General features: G+C 33.6%; 1 pseudogene; it reads left to right on the top strand.

The window, feature by feature from the left end:
- Positions 1 to 7,439: 7,439 nt before the first annotated feature.
- On the top strand, positions 7,440 to 21,083 carry LOC114579644 (annotated as a pseudogene).
- The last annotated feature ends 41 nt before the right edge of the window (positions 21,084 to 21,124 follow it).

Here is a 21,124-nt window from a genome sequence, read left to right as displayed (position 1 = left end):
GTACCGTACTCTTTCACGTTAGAGCAAAAAAGATCGATATGTCAGTGGTTTAAAGGTTTAAAAATGCCGGATGGCTATGGATCAAATATAAGATGATGTGTTAACATGAAATCTGCAAGATTATTTGGACTCAAAAGTCATGATTGTCATATAATTATGGATGTTCTTCTTCTGATCATAGTATGTATGTTACCCAATTACATATCAAATCGGTTGACTAAGCTTAGCATTTTCTTCAAAGACCTATGTTCATCTAAACTAAGCGAAGATGCATTATAGAGAAACGATGATAACATACAAATCAACCTCTACAAGTTAGAAAAAATATTTCCCCCTGATTTTTTTAATTATATGGAATATCTTCTAGTCCATCTACCTTACAAAGTTAGAGTTGGTTGACTTATACAACATTATTGGATATATCCTTTCGAAAGATAAAACATATTTTTATTAAGTCTCCAATATTTTTGAATTAGTTGAGATAATATATTTTTATTAACTTGATGATTATAATTGTTTAATAGATATTTAAACAAGTTGTAGAAATATGTTAAGAATAAAGCATGACCAGATGGATCAATATGTGAAGCATATTTGTCTCAAGAAACCACTCACTTTTGCTCCTACTACTTCGAGCCCCATGTAAGGAGTACAAGAATAAAGATTGACCGTGACATGGAGTTTGATATAGAAGAACAATCATATGTTGCACTATGAGTATTTAGAAGGCATGGAAAGCCCAGTGGCAAATGTGTTTAAGGATTTTTCAACAATTTAGAAATTAAAATAACGAATTTGTATGTGCTATTGAACTGTGAAAAAGTTGAGCCAATCTTAGAATAAGTTCTTGCATAATATTAATAATGAGCAATGTTTATTTAAAATACTAAAGAATTATTTATCACCAAGTATTTCGTAAGCAATTTGTCTTTGATAGATTTGAGGGATATTGAGCAAGTTGTTGCAAATGAATTTCCATCTTGGTTCAGATCATATGTGAGCACATTAATTTTAATAATTTAATTTGAATTTTATCTTATTTATTACAAAAAATACTAATATTTGAACATATTTTTAGGTACAAAACCCTGATAATAAATATTTCGATAAAGGTTTTCAAGCACTAGCATGGGGTCCAATGCAAAAAGTAAAAACTTTTGGTCAATATATATAGTGAATGGATTCATATTTCATACCAAGTCGTGGAGTGAATGAAGAAAAATTGAAAATTGTGGAGTATGTGTTAAAGGGAACACTCATGAAGAAGATGAGTGTGATTATTATGATATTCTAAATGAGGTTCTTAACCTGGAGTACTCAGGCAAAGATGAGAACTTTGATGTTTGTTTAACTGTCAATGGTATGATTCGATACAGAAAAGTAGCACAAGGGTTCATCCTACATTTCGTTTAGTAGATGTAAAACATAGAAGAAGATATGTGAAGTTTGATCCATTTGTGTTAGTAAGTCAAGCTATTCAAGTTTTTTTCAACAAATATCCCAGAATTTGTAGAGACAAACAAGATTGGCAAACTGTCATAAAAACAAAAGTACGAGAAATAATTGATTAACAATATATTATAACAACTGCACATCAAGAGGATGAGATGTGAAGTTGTAGGCCTGTTGAAATTGAGGAGATGCAACTACAACCTCTAGTATTGAAATGGAGTTAGAAGATGTGAATAGTTCAACTAGCTCAGACGAAGATGAAAATGATGATGAAAGTGAAGATGCCTTGAAAAGGAATGGAAATAGTTTTGATTATGAGTAGTTCTTGTAATATAGAATTGTAGTTTTTATAATTTAGAATTGTAGAATCTTACTTTTTGTAATATTTTAAATAGTACTTTTTGAATTCTAAGTAATCAAAATGTTAATTATTTATTTGTATTATAGCATTCTTTATTTTTATAATTCATTAATTATTTTATTAATTGCTTCTTTTATTTGTATTCTGTTATATTTAAAATTATTGAATTGTATTTTTTTCTTAATTGATTCTTTTATTTATACTTTTTATATATTATAATGCTTTACTAATTATTTTTTTAATGCAGATGGCTTCAGATGACGATCCTTCTTGTAAATCATTTGCCTCAAAGTTTTGCCAGAAGAAGTTTAGTGTTACTCCCAGTAGAGCCACATAGCCTGATGAAGGTGAGGGACTTTCAGTTCCACTGGTTCTACCTGCACCACCACCACCACCACAACCTATGGGCTAGCAGTAGTCCCCAAGTGAGCAGAGTCAGGGTCAGTCAGATCCACCTGCTGTTGTACCTCCATACTTCCCTTGCTACTTCCCTCCTCCCTCGACGAGTCCTCACTTTCCCTCTCCAGATCGGACATATGCTTCTTCATTCTATCCATATTACCCCCCACCATCATCACAGGCAGCTGGTCCATCCACTATTACTCACCCTCCTTACCCCTACCCATATTATTGCCCATATTCGGTGTAGCCAGAACATGGTGAACCATCTAGACCAGTAGAGATTGGCGTTGGGGATCATGCAGCTGCAACAGATAAGCGCCAATACATTAAGCATTAGGGCGATAAGTAAGTTCAGTTTATGTTATTAAGTTGATTGTATTATGATATATTATATATTATTGAGAAAAAAATTAACCTGTATCGTCAATCCTTTAAGGCCATCTACACACATGATCTGGGATATTATAAAGAACAAATATGATGCTCCTTACTTATCCTGGAAGAAGATCCCAAAGGCGGTTAGAGATATGTGGTTTGGATAATTTCAAGTATACTTATTTGGTATGATTTCAAATATTTGATTTAATTTGTACTAATCTTTTTGGTTATGCCAAAATTTTTACAAAAAAGAATTTAGGTGGTTGCCTGAGTATAGCACGAGGATTAGAAGCAATTTTAAGAGGAGAGGAGAAACCCGTCTCAAAAACATGTTCACAGATAAGTGAAAGTCTGGGCAGCGTCTAATATGGATTGGTGAGGCCGTTTTGGCTGATCTGAGTAGTGCTTGGGTGACCCCTAAGTTTTGAAAAATAAGAGAGCAGAATAAGCAAAATAGAGCCTCTAACTATAGGGGTTTAGGAAACTCTCTTCATACTGGTGGATCTGTTTCTCATACGGAACATGGACGACGACTGGTAAGAGCTTTAAATTAGTTTATTAAATCTATCTATGTTATTATAACTATATCTTAAATTTTTTGAAAGAGTACCTTGTTCGGTAGCCAACACCAATGGAGTTGCATACAAGAACTCGTCAACATCAAGCTGACCATAAGTGGGTTGATAAAAAGGCTAAGAAGGCTCATGTGAGTAAAATTTTTTTGAGTTTTGGAATAAAAATTTATTTTAATAAAACTAATTGTAATATCAATATATTTTATGGATTTATTCTCGCAGGATGTTTTTGTACGAGCTCAAGAAAGTCGAGAGTCCACTGGTGAGGGATCATCTTCAGGATCAACCTACATTTCTAAGTATTATACATGATCAGATGCAATTGGTGGAAGATAGAGGGGGAGGGTATATGGCTTGGGTTCACAGGCCTATGCTTATGAGGGCAGTTCATCCACCACAGTATTTCATGATTTAAGTGGAGCTGAAGAAACTGTAAGTCAGAGGGTTACAATGCTGACTAGAGATATTTAAGAAATGAGAAAGGTTCAAAATGAAATGGAAACAGAGCTGCAATCCTACAGAGTTAAAAATCAAAGGAAGAAAGAGAAAGAGGAGCAACCACATGCATCTCCAAATAGCGAGGATACAGCTAAGGATTAGAACTTTTTAATGTTTGATGAACTTATGCTAATTTGATTGCAATTTTATTGAACTTAGAACTTGTTAATTTGGTTGTACTTGTGAACTTCGCTTACATTTATTATTTTGTTTGGTTTTATTTATGTATATATTTATAATAATTGATTGAATCTAGCGACGTGTTTCCCAAAACTTGTTGTTATTACTTTCTGTGTAGGGTTTAGAGTTTAGGGTGAACCTCCCTAAAATAAAGAGGAGGCTGTCAATTTTTTTTTTAGATGCTACAGGTTTCCGGCGGCCAATGGCCGGTTTGGCTGCCAGAAATGATGATATTGAACGACTGATTGACGCCGCTGAAAATTTCTTTTAATTGTCAGTATTTTATAGGCGGTTTACCGACGTCGCCCGGTTGTTAGCCAGTGACAAACCGGCGGTGTTTACCGCCGGCAACACTGTCAGCGATGACCGCCAGGTAAACACCGATGTTGTACCGACGATTTTTCGATACTGTCCGGCGGTTGTTCGACCACACACCGGCTGCTATAACCTCTTGGATACCATCAGTGAGGACCACCGGTTAGCCGTCGGTAACATTTTTGGCGATTCAATGGCCGAAACGTCGCCGGTAATAAATCCGATAATAACCGGTGATATATGCCGCCGGAAAGCTGTCGAAAAAAAAAACTCTGGCAGAACACCGCCAGAAATAGTTTCCTACGCTGTTTTTACCGGCGGCTTGGTAACCACCGCAAAACCGCCTGTTTCTTTTAAAACCGCCGATAATACCAATCCCGCCGTCAAAAAAAATAGCCGGTAATATCTAAATTTTCTGTAGTTATCGTACAATAGCTGGTCTAACTAACCTGTCACTTATTTAAATTATTAAAATTTATTAATCTGATCAACAAAAGATAATTCCAACAATCAGCCTATTAAGATAAACAAATTATTTAAACTAATTAGAAAAAGTGGATCTAATATATGTTCTCAAAGTACAATTAATAATTTCAATATTTGGCACATCAACATGAAACTTATCCATCTCTTCCAGCCATGGATAGCTCCTCATTGGATTTGTATCTCTCAGTGCCTTCCAAACCAAACTTTTGCGCTTAAATCCAAAATCATATCAAATTTGCCAAACTCTACCCCCATTTTGAACCCAGTTCTTTGCCTACCCTAATTCATACCACAATGAACTGCTCAAAGTGTTCCCGAATCTGTACAGAGTCATCAACGACGCCTCTCTCTGCTATCTTCAAATATCCAATTTTTTCTCTAGTTCGCTCGTCTAAAATAGTCCTGTTTTTGCCATATAATATTTTATACATACTATTTCCTTAAAGTTGAACACTAACCTAAAGAAAGTTGCATATTGTTTTATTTGCTTTGAGGTAACATTTTATTTTCTTAAAGTTGCGCCCTACCTTAGATAGTTTTTCACTCAAGATGTCATTCAAGTTATGTTGTAAAAATGGATATTGTTTAGGTGTTTTGGTGGAACTCATTAATTAGATTTTATACGGCCGGCACTATGGACTTGCAAAAAATATTCCAGAACTTCAAGACATTAATAGAAATGAAACTTTTACAAAAAGAAAAGAATTCACTAATCTTAAACTTTCTAGATTGATTCACAAGTTTTTTGAGGCAAGACCATCATATAAAAATTATTATTTGTTGTCAAAATACTTTAATCATATTTTCTCTTTCTTTTCTTCACTCTAATACAATATATAATATGGTGAGTTTCCCTTCTATTATATTAAAAGTCATACAAAATTATGGGCCTTTAATTTTTAGTTTTAGAAGGCAATCTTGAGTTTTTAATAAAAAAGATGAGGGATTTAGAGATATATGGTCGAAGGAATATTATGAAATATCATTTTAGAAGATAGAGTTTAAATTATATAAGTACCTAGAAATGACTAAGGAATATTTGCTTAGGATGTGCACTTGTGATCTAGAATAAAAAAAGGGTTTGATTAATTTTACGGGGGATGCCAAAATATTGAGAACTAGAATTGATGGTGGTGCTTCCTAAGCAAATATTCTTTAGTCATTTCTAGGTACTTACGTTATTTAACCTTGAATTATGAGTGGAGGGTGATTAAGATGTCTAAAAATGTGTGAGTAAGGATTAGAAAGGATAATTTCTCTATCTAACCTAAGTAAGTACAAATTTTAAAATAACCAAGAAGCAAGCAAAGGGAAAAGATCAGTCCCCTAATCTTTTTTATTAAAAAACTCCATAATTTTATTGCATATAAGTTGATATTTATAGGCATTAAAATACCTTTGAACTACTTTCATTTTAAATAAAACACAAGAAAAATGGTGTTGACCATTAAATGCTTGGAGTGGTTCAAACATGCTTTACAAATAATTGATTTTCATGCAAAATGCATTATAGAGGTAACCAAATTATGATTCCAATATAGGGAATAGAAATGAAAATAATAAATAAATAAATATTACATTCAAATAAATATAAACTTTTCCTTCAGCTTGGACCATTTTGTTCTTCAATTTTTGCAAGGTAGTTCTCTTTTTCCTTCAATTACATGTTTAGTCCAAAGGGCTTATTTTCTTACCATTTAATCTGCATCATCACTAGTCCCTTTATATCATCCGAGATAATCTCTCATCCATTTAGTTATTGGCTAATGACGAAGCCTTGATTTTCCACTGCGACTCATTCTTTCTTATGTTGTTACTCTTTGTTTTGTAGCTATTTTGCTTGACTTTTGGTTCTTGCCAATAGATTATGTTCACAACACTTGAAGGAATATTTGATCCAAGTTTATATAAGAAATTATGTAGACTCTTAAAGAAAAATGAAATGAATAAATTATATTATAAGACATAATAAAGGCTTACCATATTATGTTAATTGTTTCTTAATGTTTAAATATTAATCTTACGGAATGTATAGTCTTCTCCAAATGAGGAGAAAATATGTTGATATTAAAATAGTTAAATCATATCTTAAGATTTAGTTTTTTTTTTGTTTTATATTATAAATTTTGAAATAAATCTTATAATAATTAATTGTATTAAACCCTATTCCTTATTATAAAAGGTGTAGACTAAAAAATCATCTAATTAAATTTATTAAACTTAAATTTTGGATATGTTTGAACACAACTTGCTAACATTAAAAATTTCTAAACGAGCACTACTTAACCATGTTTGTTGTTTCATTGCAGCAATTTTTAAGATGGGTTGGGTTGTCAACTTCAATCACTTTGCACGTTGCATGTTTTCCATGAGATCAAAGCTTAAATTCAAGACCTGAAATATAGGATTGCCCACATAAGTGATTGTTGAATTTGTTATGGCATTAATGCAATAGCCTTAGGCTCCTTTAATGTTTTTAGCTCAACGGCCCTCGCTTCATTGACAATCGACTCGATGCCTTGTTCCTGCAAGAGGCCCAATTGGTGGGCATTGATGAACCTAGAAAAAAGATTACAAATTTACTAATTAGGAATGAGCAGCAGCATAGGATCATCTCTGTGTTAGGCATGGGAGGACTTAAGTAGACTACTCTAACAAAAAAGGTATATGAGGACATGCAAATGGTAGGTGAGTACTTTGACTGTCACGACTAAATCGCCATCTCAGAGTCATTCAGTCTAAATATAATTCTGAGAGACATTATCGAGCAAGTCAGACCTCCTGACCATAAAATGGCCCTCAAGAAAATACGAAAGAATTCTATTAACAAAATTGAAAGTAATGAGGATTTTTACAACATGCAAAGTAAGGTAGTTCCCATCAAACAACTTGAAGAATTACTACAAAATAGGCGTTATATTATAGTGTTGAATGACATATGGAGCATTGATGTATGGGAGAGCATAGAACATGCTCTATCTGAGAACAACAATCGAAGAATAGTAATATTGACAATACGAATAGAGGAAGTTACGAACAACTGTTCTACCGACGCTGGTGCGGGTGACTATGTCTACAAGCAGCAGCTACTCTCAAAGGAAAAGTCAATGGAACTGCTCCAAAATAGAGTGTTTGGTCCCGGTAAGCGCTGCCAGCAACATCTAGAGGATGTAGCCAATTCTTTTGTTGCAAAATGTGGTGGACTTCCACTTGCCATTGTTACAATGGTTGGTGTTCTCAAAAGCATACAAATCCTCGACGACCGTCAACAATGGATTAACTTGCTAAAAAACTTATCCTCGGTGCATGAAACCTATCCAAGCATTGAAGGCATGAAACATGTGCTGCTTCTTAGCTACAATCACCTCCCATACCTTCTCAAGCCTTGTTTTCTATATCTTAGCATCTTTCAAGAGGACCATCTCATCAATCGCAAAAATTTTATTCAACTTTGGGTAGCTGAAATGCTAGTGAACAACCAATATGCCTTGAGCGCAGATGATGTAGCACAGTACTATTTCAATGAGCTGGTTAGTAGAAGTCTTATCTTGCCGTCAGAAGTGGGTTGGAACGGGAAGGTGAAAAGCTGTCGAATTCATGATGTCATGCTTGAAGTTATTGTCTTTAATCAATGGAGGAAAATATGGTTTCAATTCATGGCAAGCAGAGCAGCGCAACTCTTCAAGCTGAAAATGTGATTCGACGATTATGTCTTAAGAGAGAATGCAATCAAATTAGATGCATTCCAGATAACATTGACCTATCACAGGTTACATCATTGTCAATTTATTATTATAAAAAGATCCCCGCCTTGCTTCCAAGATTCAAATTAATAAGATTCTTGGTGTTCGAATATTATCATTTTCACCATAAAAAAGAAGAAGGTAGCTTCTTAAGACTTCTTTCTAAGTTAAGGCATCTTCAATACTTGATCCTGAAATATACTTTTCTTAGAATTTATCTAAAAAATTCAGACTCTACCTTCTCCAAATCCTTAAGTAAGCTTCAAAATTTGGTTACACATGACATACGTTGTGTAATATAATACGTAGGCTATATTCATCAGTTGCAAAACTTAGAGAACTTCACCAACTTCAAATGGGAAGCCTAATCCGTTCTTATCCTGGCAAATATAATACTAGGATGAAACTTGGAGTGTTGAGAAAACTTAAGGATTTGCAAACATCGATGGGCTTGGAGATTAATAATATGGAAAAAGTTGAGGAACTAGGGTACCTAACACAACTGATGAAGCTACATATCTCATTGGTTTCAACATCCCAAAAAACATATAGCTCCTTATGTGCTTCACTGGAAAAATTAAGTGGGTCTCTTCTTTCCTTGAACGTATATGGGTATAAAAAATCATTAGAAAAAAATAATTTGAACATAAAAAATCCTCCTTCCTTGCTCCAAAGCCTTCATTTACTAGCCAATATTAATATACCACATTGGCTTGGCTCTCTTAGTAACTTAGCAAAATTGAGACTCCAAGTAGGAAAAAAGGACAACTTGGAAGTCATCAAAACTCTACCCAACTTACTTTTCCTTTATACAGCTTTTTCCACATACCACTAGAGTTTTTGTTTGGTACAAGAGGTTACCAAAACCTGAAGATATTGGAGATTTACAATTCGTGTCGAATTGAATTCTAAATGGATTGCTTGCATGTTCTTCAGAAACATACTTTCATGTATTTCCTGGAACAAGCAAATGTCATTGGAATTGGATTTTTGCCTTGCCTCCAAGAGATTCATCTTAAATCGGTGCCAAAAGAATCGTAGAAGTATTGAAGTCGGAAGCAGAGAAACATAAGAACAATCCCAAACTTATGGCAATTAATGTATTTTATAACGATTATAATTAAAGCTTTGGTATTGAATGACTAGCCTACAACTAGATATCACAGCTCATCTTTTACAAGACTTGATTTTGCATGTTTATATCAAGCAACCAAACACTCCAGCATTTATGGAATTTGGACATTTGCCATCTTATTTGAAATTTATCTCATCATGTACAGTTACTCTATGTTAAAGAGCATTTATGTGGGTCATGCTCACCATAAGTTAATTATAAGATTAATGGTTGAATTATCAATGTCCTTTTATTTATTTATTTTTAGTTTTGAATTTTCATTCCTAATGAATGGATATTAATCATGAAAGGCATTAGTAAGAAAATGATAAGTGCCTAGTTAGTTGTTATTTTCATCATAGTTGGATTTCACTATGTTATATGAACATTGCCATCTCATTTTATCAAGTTATCAAGGTGCAAGAAGTAAACCAAAATAATTGAGAATATTTAATAATATTATATTATGTGAACCATATTTTGAAAATTCAAGAGTGTTGTTCCATTTGCAAGAACTTTAATCAATATAATTGAAAATATGTATATTTTTAAAATTTAGATATAAAACCCAAAACAAACTCAATGGTGAGTTTATTAATATGTACACACAATTATGATTTTTTTTTATTTTATTTATCTTTCTCTGGTGTAATATTTTTAAATATCACGCATTTAGTTAAAAAAAAATTGAAAATAAATAAAAAAATATAGGGAAGTCATTCTTCCTAGGAAAAACTTCATGGCTTTTGCTTTGCTTATTAGTTAGGTGGCTTGAAATACACTTTTTAGTAAGAAATTTGTATTTACAATTTTGATTTTATTTTGTGCGGTTATTTTCATTCCTACATCTTTCAAATAATCTGGAGCTTCTCACTAGGTTCCGCCACTTGCTTCTCTTGCTCTTCCTGAAAATAAAAAGATAGCCAAGATCTATCACAATCTTGTTGTTTATGCCAATTTCACCTCTTAAACTATCACATCAATATTATTAACAATTATTGTATTTTTTTATATTTTAAGCCAAGTATCTACAAGAAATTCTTAAGAAAAAAATCCGTATTTTCTCGAAAGAATTTTTTGCCAGAAATTCCATCCGAATTTTCTTTTGGAAATCCTTTTGCTAAATTTGTAAAAGAAATTCCTATTTGTATTGATCATTAATGTGAATGGCTTGGTGAAAAGTTTTACTCTGCTTCAAATGTAGAAATGCTCTCCATATGTAGCACCCAGTCTCTTTTTTAAGGTAATTATAAAAGGAAATGCTTAATAGGTTGATATTATTGTATATGGTTATAAATTAAAAGTTTATAAGACACATAGTTCACATAAACCAATATAAATGCCTGAAACTATAGCATTGGAGAATTATTGATTGCTTGAAACTATAACTAAAAATCTGTTGTAATTTCAGTCATTGACAATTCAATATAAATGTCCGTTTAAACTACTATGACACGAAATTACTGGAAAGAAAAAAAAAATTATTAGAGCAAAGATAAATTGTTTTTTCATTCCCATTCCCTCTTAGCTTTCATGTAAAACTGTGTTATTACCGTTATAATATTTAATAATTGGTTAAAAAATGTAATTGTGTAATGGTAAAAGCAGATGTAAAGATATTAGAGTGTAACCTCGATAAGATGAGTGATCATTTGTTGACCTCTATGCAGCATTTTGACAATACACAGATGGGAGTCACTGAATCACTTGAATCACAAGATAACACAACTTAGAACAGTTCATGAGAGAATGGCTGTTAATTTTGTCGTTTGTATCATCCAACAGAAGGCCTTTGATGAAATTATTTTCTTTAATGTGTGCACTTTCAATATTTTGCTTGATACGCTCTGAAAGAAAGCTTAGAAAAGCTTGTCATATATTAAACCATAAGACAATGGAAGGGTTGTATGTTTTTAATATGAAAAGATCAGAGCAACTTATTAAATTTTAATAAAAAAGATGCTAATCATATTATCTCTTAGTTCTAGCTAAAAGTAAAAACCATTAATCTAAATTATCTTGATCATGGCTAAACAACAATGATATTCTTGATAAAATTTGTATAGTCTAATGAAGGAAGTGAGGAGGGATTATCCAATTATAATATTCATGTGGGATTCAAGTTGCATTCATAGTATGTGAAACTAAAGGAAAGGTTTGGGAAAAATATATGCGTCTTAATCCATAGCCTTTTAATCAACCTAATTATTATTGAGGCTTTGGTTGGCCACAATAAATAAGTTTTTTACTTTAACTATAAGAAGACCAACATGAGTGATTTACATTAAAGACCTCACAAGAACTTTGAGGTTCTTAGGATTAAAGCTAAAATTTTGGTTGGAGTTTAATAAGGGGATAAAAACTAGAGATCTAAGAATGAAGAGAAGCTCAAAGTGCACAACCCAAAGAAATAAGATATAGCGAAATTTATAGGTCAATCTTATATATGGATTTCTCCGCCCATTTTAATGGAACCCATGTAAATAGGGGATTACGTACGGTTGTTAAGGGCATGTCACAAGATTGTTGCTAAGTGTTTAAGAACTATCAAAGGCATTTGAATAGATATTGTTTCTATTATAAATGAAATAATTATCCATCTTTATAATATAATGTTTTTTAGTTACTTTGTTAGTGATAAATCACATACGACAATAATGAATGATATGCATTACCTTGTTATAGCTAGATGTTACTAAATAAAGCAAGCTAGTGGGTGCACCTAGCTTAATTTTTCATTTAAGTTTGATAATGAGGTTAATTTTAATTAAGTTCCAACATTGCACTAGCACAAATGGGTTCGGTTGGCTTTAGTAATTGTTAGTGGTCTACAAAAAATTATAAAGGTTTACATTTGATTTTATTTTGTTTAGTTCAAGAGGACCAAAGAAGATCCATTTTAAGATTTTGGCCAAGTTGGGTTTGAACATTGTCAAAGTGCTTTGAAAATAAGTCAAGAAAGATACTATGCCTTTTTAAAATATTCTAAGATTTTAAGTGGGTATGACATAACTATTTTGAAATTTGGTTTAGGTAACCCCAACTTAACAATAGGTTTTAGTCAAACCCTCCGTTACCAAGTGTCATATAAATTGATGAAGATTTTTAGCCAATAGATTGAGTTCAAGAGATCTCTAATTAGATAATGAGTTACCCTTTGGGTTATGGGTTATCAAGAATTGTCCAAGGGTTGCTGCCATAAGGCCTGAACAAGATATAACATTCTTAATATCTTAAGATTTTTTTGTGTTTTGACCTTGGTTCAACCTAGAGGTATAAATTTGGAACACTTAGGGTAAATAGGGAATGTCTTAAGGTTAGTAGTATTCCCTAGGCAAGCTTGATGATATTTATATCATGAATGGTCCTAATGCAACCTACAGCTCACTTAAGTTTTACATTTTAAATTTAGATATATACGCGTAAAAATAGATCATAAGGGTCAAAGGTAGGCTCCAAAAGATCTCACCACCCAGGCCAAGCTAAGGTTACCTAGTCCATGGGACATAAGTGTTCACTATAGGGTTTTAGACTTTCTATGGTTAGCCAATGCTAAGTTATAAGTTATCCACCTTTGAGCGTGGTATGGGAAAGGCCATAAACCAAAGAACAGAATCCAACAGATCAAGGATAAAAACATAAGAATTTTATTAGCTTAATTCAAAAAATGAGATTGACAGGGACCTATCTTTTAATTGGACAAAATTATTTGAGAAAATTTGACCAAGTTGAACCGTAATGCAAAAATTCAATCATATTAAACTCGTTCATTCAAAATGAACCTCCAGTACAATTTTGATGGTGATCCAGTCATAATTCAAACTTTATGATTTTTTTGGCTTGATCTTGTTATTCACTTTAATCCTGAGAAGTTAGATATTATATTTTAAAGTATAAAGAAGCCTATAAAAATTAGGACCATCAAAAGTTTACATTAAAAGTCCATATCCATGATAACAAAGAGACATAAATTATAAGAAATCTTGAAATCCCAATATTCTTCATTAATTAGCCAATTAGCAAAACAAAGTAAGGGCTCACAAAATAAACCTTATAAGGACCAGAAATGTAAAACATTATTGATGTTTAAATTGGGCAATATATATAGCCTTAATGTTCATAATAGAAAGTCCTAGATATAGCTCACCCCCTTAAGTAAATTTAATAATTAATTGGTTCATATGAGCTCACTTGACCAGCATTAGTCCATGTTGGATTATAAATATCAAATAATTAAAATTTTCTTATTAACAAATTGACCCATTCCATTTGATATGAAGCATCTTTAAAATTACTATAACATGAAACAAGTTTTGTTAGCCTAATTTGACATTAATGTCAACTACAACTTTATCACTCGTCATATGAGCCATTAAATGTAATATGCACAATCCAAAGTTTTGTAGCCTAATCTCTAAGCCACATCAAATTAAATCCCTAAATATGGTTCTAGAAAAATAAGTTTTATAAAAATCTAGTTTGATCCAAACCAATTTTTCATTACTAAGCGGATTAATTTAAATAAATAGTTAAATATGTATTTCTTGAGCATATATGGGTAACACCACTTTCCAATGTTGACTTGATGAAATAATTAATCAAATTAAACCAAGTGGGTTATTCTAGATAGAAATCATACAAAATTAATCTAATTGAGTTCTTTCCTTTTGACTAATTATTTTACCACAATTAGGCAAATGTTCAATATGACCCATTTAGAACAAATAGAGTCAAAATAGATTAAACCACAACAAATGGAAAAATTCATTGATGAAATTGTCCTTATTGAAGTCCTAAAACTTGAAGATAACTTCAATAGTAATTTAGAGACACGCTAAATTTTTTAACCTAGGCTCAAAATAGTTAAATCAATGTTAGAATAGGTTTTACGAATACAACCATCAAATGGGATATCTCTACTTAAACTTCCTAACTATAGAACTAAATAGCTCTATAGATTTTCCCAATTACCCCTCCATGTATTATGATGATAATAGGTAATAGTAAGCGGAAGAAAGAAACCATGTAAAAACCTTTATTTAAGCTTAATACCCTTAAAGGCTTGCTCAACCCTAACTTTTAATTAATATGAGGATCTAACTAACTATAAAAAAAACCATATGAACGTTTTTTTTATCACTCTAACTTATTGGTGAGAATTTTTTGTACCTTTAGAAATTCTTAGTTTGTTTAGTCTAAAAGGATAATTAGGTCATAGTAATTTAAGATAAATCCATAAAAGTCTAGCTTTGTACATTATTTAAACATAACTCTTCACACACAAAGGGAAATAGCCAGAAGATAATTCCATTAATTCATTGAATTAATCTTTCTCAAGTTTGACTTCATTTTATACTCTTGAGGTAGATAGAAAAGGAAAGAACTTATGAGCCTTTTGTTGCAAATCTGTTTTTCATGGATTGTAATTTTGATGATTAGCAAACACTATGACTGCCTTTTTATACTGACATTTCAAGGCCAAGAAATCACATGACAAACGGAGTAAGTTCAAGATAGGGTAGATTAGGGTTGAGTCAGTCTGTAAATTTTATTTTTCCTTCTTGAGTCAATTGTGAAATTTGAAGTAGTTGATGCTAAGTAACCCTACACATACACTTGAGAGACTTAGAATTTCTATTTTTACTCATATCGGCCAGGATGATATTTACATTGTCCTGGACGATCGGGCTTAAAATAGAAAATCTAATCAGGCTTCTTAATTAAGACAGCCATCATTAACAGATCGGCCTTGACGATACACGTATCGGACAGGTCGATAAGCTCAAAACAGAAAGAAATTGCTAACAATATCAATTAAGGTATTCTATATTTTTGGTAATCGGCCAGGACGATATTGTATCGGCCTGGACGATGTTCACAATTATGCCTAAATTGATCATACAATCAAGGAGGTAATTAAGGATGATTGATACAATCATATCATCCCAGACGATCGTAGGATTGGCCAGGATGATCCAGTCTAAAATCCTTGGTTTCTCCTGAACGATAAATACCGGCCAGATCAATTTCAGAGCGATGTTCTGGACGATTTGTGCCTAATTTGAACTGATCGGCCAGGACGATCAGACCAATTTTTCAATCGTCCAGCTCAATTCCAAAGCGGTTCTCTGACCGATCTTCTATGATTTGTTCTATTCAGCTAGGACGATGTCCCTATCGTCCTGGACGATAAGGTCGACAACTTTCAATTAATGAGCTATTTTGAGCTCTTCTTTATAAGGGCTATTGATCAAACATTTTGATTAATCTTTTGTTGTTGCCTTAGCCTGAGAAAACCTAAAGGAGAGAGAGAGAAGATCTTATGAGGGGGAGTTTGTGAGGGGATTCACAAGGGGTTGCTCCAAGCATTCTTCCACTTCTTCTTCCTAGAGTCTCTTGTCCTTGGAGAGGTTGGGAGAGGTAAGCTTCAGCGACTGATCGAGGTTCTCTTCCTACTTCAGAAGGAAGCAAAACGAGGAAGGTTCTTTTCCTTACCGGGTGTGGAAAAAGGAGGTGTTTGTAAGGGCTTCTACGTCTAGCTGTGGGGGCTAAAGGAGAGTCATGTTTGTAGTGCAATACTTAGAGGGCGCCTCCGGGGAGTGGACGTAGGTCAAGTTGACCGAACCACTATAAACCTTTGTGTTCTTGTTTTTACTACTTCCACACTTAAATTTCCGCATTGTTTGTTTTGTGGTGTTTTGGTTTGAGAAATTTATTAAGCTTTGTTTAAAGTTTTTAAAAATACCAATTCACCCCCGCTCTTGGTTACTCCTAGGCCAGTTCTATAGGGCTTAACATCCCTAACGAACTTTCAAGTGGTATCATAGTGGGATTCATAAAAATTTGAGTTTTGAAACTTTTTGAATTAGATCCATGGCTAAATTTGGGAGTCGTAACACTACTGAAGGATATTCAATTACACGACCTCCTTTGTTTGATAACCTACCATTTGATTTTTGGAAAACTCGTATGACAATGTTTTTACAATCTACTGATTATCGCATGTGGATGCTTATTAAAGAAGGGTATTCTCCACCTTCTCGTGAAATTAACGGAATTAAAACTGAAGTTTCTTTTACTAAATAGACTTTTGATGAAAGAGATTTAGCTCAATTAAATGCAAAATCTTTGAATTTTTGTGCTTTGAAATCTGAGGATTACATGCATGTTTCCACTTGCTCAACTGGTAAGGAAATTTGGGATAGGTTATGCATTACTTATGAAGGAACCAATCTCGCTTAAACATTCTCTTGCGTGACTACAAACTTTTTTGTATGAAACCTTCTGAATCTATTTCTGACATGTATACAAGGTTTACACAAATTGTTACTTCATTGCATGCTTTAGGAAGAGAACTTTCAAATTTTGAAAAGGTGAAAATGATTTTGAGATGCTTGCCTTTATCGTTTGATGCTAAAATCACTACTATAACTGAATCTAAAGATTTAAACACCTATTCGATTGAAAAATTACTTTGCTCACTCATTTCTTACGAGCAAGGGGTGAATCAAAGAAATCTTGATGCTGGTGAGAAGAAAAAGGAGAAAACGGTGGCACTGAAGGCGCACAAATTGGATTCTGAATCTTCCGGGTCTGAAAGCGATGAATTTGCCTTAATCATAAGGCAATTCAAAAGCTTTCCATCATTGGAAAAAAGGTAAGGATAATAAATATTCAAAGGGATCGTCTGATATTGTTTGTTATGAATGCATGAAGCCTGGACACTTGAAAGCTGATTGTCCCACTCTTCAAGATCACTCAAGCAAAGAAAAGGGTGAGGAGAAACCTAAGTTCAAGAACGACAAGAAGAGAGTTCAAAAGTCATTCTGGGCAGAATCTGCTTCTGATTCATCTGAAACTGAACTTGAAAATGAGATAACAAACTTGTGCTTAATGTGAGAAGATCAAAGTGATGAAGAAGAGGTATGTAAACCATCCTATGATGAATTGTTTGAAATTTATGAGAAAATTCATTAATCACACAAAAAACTCAAGAAAACTCATGCTAGTGTGAAAATATAACTGTTGAATTTACAAAAAGAGCATGCAATTATTCTTAAGGATCATTCTATGATTTACTCAAATCACATGGCTCTTCTTGATGAATTTGATGATTTGAACAAAAAGCATTCAGAATTAATTGATGAGAATGATGCATTAAAAACTTCACACACCTCACTTCAATCTGATTTCAAGAAATCTAAAAAGAAAGAGAAAAACTTGAGGGTTGAGAATGATGTTTTAAAAAATACAAACTTGAGGATTAAAAATGAATTTGATGCACTTAAGAAAAATCGGATGACACATACTTTTGATCAAAAGCCAAGACCTAGGAAGAGGCATAATAACTCAAACCATTTAAGAAATCCTTTTCCTGGAGTTAGATGTTTTTCTTGTGGCATGCTAGGACACATCTCACACACTTGCACCATTCATCATAGTACACAGTGGGTGTGGAGACCCAAGGTGCATGATTCACAGCATACCACACCTGTATTACATTCTACTTTTCCTAAGAAGGGACCCGTACTTGTTTGGATTCCTAAATATGGCTGTTGTTGATTCTTGCAGGTTTTCTTTCACTAAAGTCCTCGTGAGAGCATAGGATACTTTGACATAGGGAGGCTCGCAACTCATAATTGCTTAAACTCATTGCTTTATAATTTCTTGAAATGCTTTTGTTGATTAATGTGTTTTTGTATTTTTTTTATTTTTGTGTGCTATTTTCTTTATTGTTTTAGATTTTTTTATTTTCTGTTCTGGGTTTCTATATGATGATTATTTCAAGCTTTTAGATTTTGGAGTTTTAAAGCCAATAATTAACATCTCTAAATCTGTTAAAGGGAGAAATACCGTTGATGGTTTCCCTCCTTCTGACCTTGTTTAGTGGTATTATTTTCTTCTCTAAACAAAAGTCTATCTCATTTTAACCAATGGTTTTTGAAATTAAGTTCTTTTTAATCTTGCTACAATGATCTATCCTATCTATAATGTCCAAAGTGTTTATATATCTTTCAAGTTAATTGAGATCTTGCCATTGCACTTATCACATGATTTTGATTTTGTTTTGTGGCTAGATCTTTCCTATGTTAGAGAGAGAGCTACTATTCTCTAATATCTAGAAGATATACTCACAACTAAGCTTTCTTTTTAAGAGATTGAAAAATAGAATTTAGCTTGCCAAAAAAAAAGGAAGTGGCAAAGACGCCAAAATTGAAATAAAAATTATATACACAAATGTGTATCAAAAATCAAAAGTGCTCAACGAGCCAATCAAAGATACAAGAGGGATAAAATGAGCCCATTAAGAGCAAGCTATCCTCTCTTTTCAAAACTTTTAAAACTTAGAAGAACTCATGGGTTATTTGATATTTTCAAAGGCTTGATTTCAAATTCCATGATTGAGACAAATTACTTTGGTATATTATTTATGAGATATTTTCTTTATAACCAAGTTTTGAACGGATCTTCTTTTTATCCTTTTAAGTTATCTTGAGTTAGGCCTTCTATTTTCAAAAGACAATTTTTACCCTGAAAGACATTCGATCTATGGTTAACAGAATCGGATATTCTACCTTCTTCAGATTGTGATTTGTTAACTCATTGATCTTTTGAAATTCTAAAATTTAATTATTTGGGAATTTTTTTTATATGGATGCTTTGCTAAAAAAATGAAAAAAATTAAAAACAAAATATTGTTTTTCTTTCCTATAATTGTTTTTTATTTTTATTGTTCTTAGCTTTTTATTTTGTTTTTTTTTTTTTGAGTTTCTCTGATCATCTCCATCTTTCATTAATTTTCAAGTTCTTGTCACATCGTCCTTGCCAATACCTCTATCGTCCTGGATGATATGATAATCTCTCTTCAAATTTCCATCTGCTAAATTTTTCTGAGCTTTCTGTAACTGATCATCCCGGCTGATACCTCTATCATCCTGGACGATATGATTAAACTCTATTACAATCATGTTGATCATCTTGGCTGATACTATTTTCGTCCTGGCCAATGCATTTATGGTCATCATCCTGGCTGATACACCAGATCGTCCTGGACGATCCACGTGTCGTACGTTTAAAATCCTTAAAATTGGCCCCGGATGATCCATTATTGGACTATCGTCCTGGCCGATCCACTGTTCATCCTGGACGATACACGTGGCACAGATTTAAAATGTTTTAAATTTGGCCAGTACGACCAATTATTATTCATTGTCTTGGACGATACACCTCATCGGCCAGGACGATCTTCTTTTTCAACGGTCGTTCGGTTGACTCCTCGGGATGATTGCATGTCTCTTATCGGCCTGACTGATATCTGATCGACTTGGCCTATCGGACCACTTTTTTGACCAATTGGCTTGTACGTAATAATTGAGGCAAATCATCCTGGATGATTCTACGATCGTCCTGGACGATATGGCCATTTCTTTAAATATAGGCCATTCCAGCCATTGGTTTCTCATCAAAACTTCTTCCCTCTCATTTTTTACTTCTGATTTCTTGATAATGGCTTGTGGAAAGTGGGTACGACAAGCTTCTGGAAGTTCCCCGAGGGCCACTCTGGACCCTCGATTCAGGGAAGTAGAGGATCAAGCGGCATACCATTGATATAAAGAATGTGGCATCACCCTTTCAAGAACCATCAATTCTGCCTATCTTTTGTATCTGGTAATGGATCTCTTTTCTCACACCTCTCTTTCTTTCATTATGATCCTCGCAGTCCATTTTTCTTCAAAATTTCTTCATGAATTTTTTGCGAATCTTCGAATTAACTCTGCCTTCATAGCCTTGACCTCCTATGTGAATCGACGCCCTATCGAGATCACATATAAGGATTGTGCAGAACTTTTGCATCTATCCACCACTAGGGATAAGCTGCATACCATTTTTTTTATCCTAATTTTTATTGGTCCTCGACCAATCATTTTCTTTGCCAGACCAACGCACCATTTCATATTGGAGAGACTAGCTCTTTAGTCAAAGATGCTAGGACAATCAAACATATCCTTCGCACTTCCATATTTATAAAGGCTGGGGATCATGTCCACATCACTCCATTACTTTCTCTTACCACTTTTTACAACATGGCCCATAGGGAATTCAATGCTACATACCTGGTTTTTAGATATATTGACCATCTGACTACAATTCGGGACCCAGGCCATAGGAGGAAACCCAATCTTGCCTTAGAACACCTCATAGCCTATGTTCTTGAAAGGAAATACAATCTTCAATATCTTGCTCATCCTGACCTTCAGGCTCCTTGCTACTCAAACAGTTCTTTTCATATTCTTCATAATACTCGTCTCCACCCTAGAGATGGGGAAGGTTGGGGTGCCAAGGAGGAGGAGGCTCCCGCTCCCGCTCCCGTTCCTGACCACCCTGTTCCTCCCCACCAACACTCATCATTTTATCAGTTAGTGGAGATGTTTGATCATTTGGAGACTCAGTTCGATACCTTTGTTGCTCACCAGCAGCAACAGCACGAGGAGGATGTAGCATGCTTCGACGCCTTTCTGCACACCAGCAGCAGCACGACCATGATATGGCCTGGTTTGGCTCACAGTTTGCTGCCTTGACTAGCTACTTTCAGCAGCCTCCACCACCACCTCCATCCGAT

Source organism: Dendrobium catenatum, unplaced genomic scaffold (assembly GCF_001605985.2).
Source record: "Dendrobium catenatum unplaced genomic scaffold, ASM160598v2 fragScaff_scaffold_596, whole genome shotgun sequence".
Taxonomy (NCBI): domain Eukaryota; kingdom Viridiplantae; phylum Streptophyta; class Magnoliopsida; order Asparagales; family Orchidaceae; genus Dendrobium; species Dendrobium catenatum.
The sequence above is the reverse complement of the archived record's forward strand: the minus strand, read 5'-3'. Positions and strand labels throughout refer to the sequence as shown.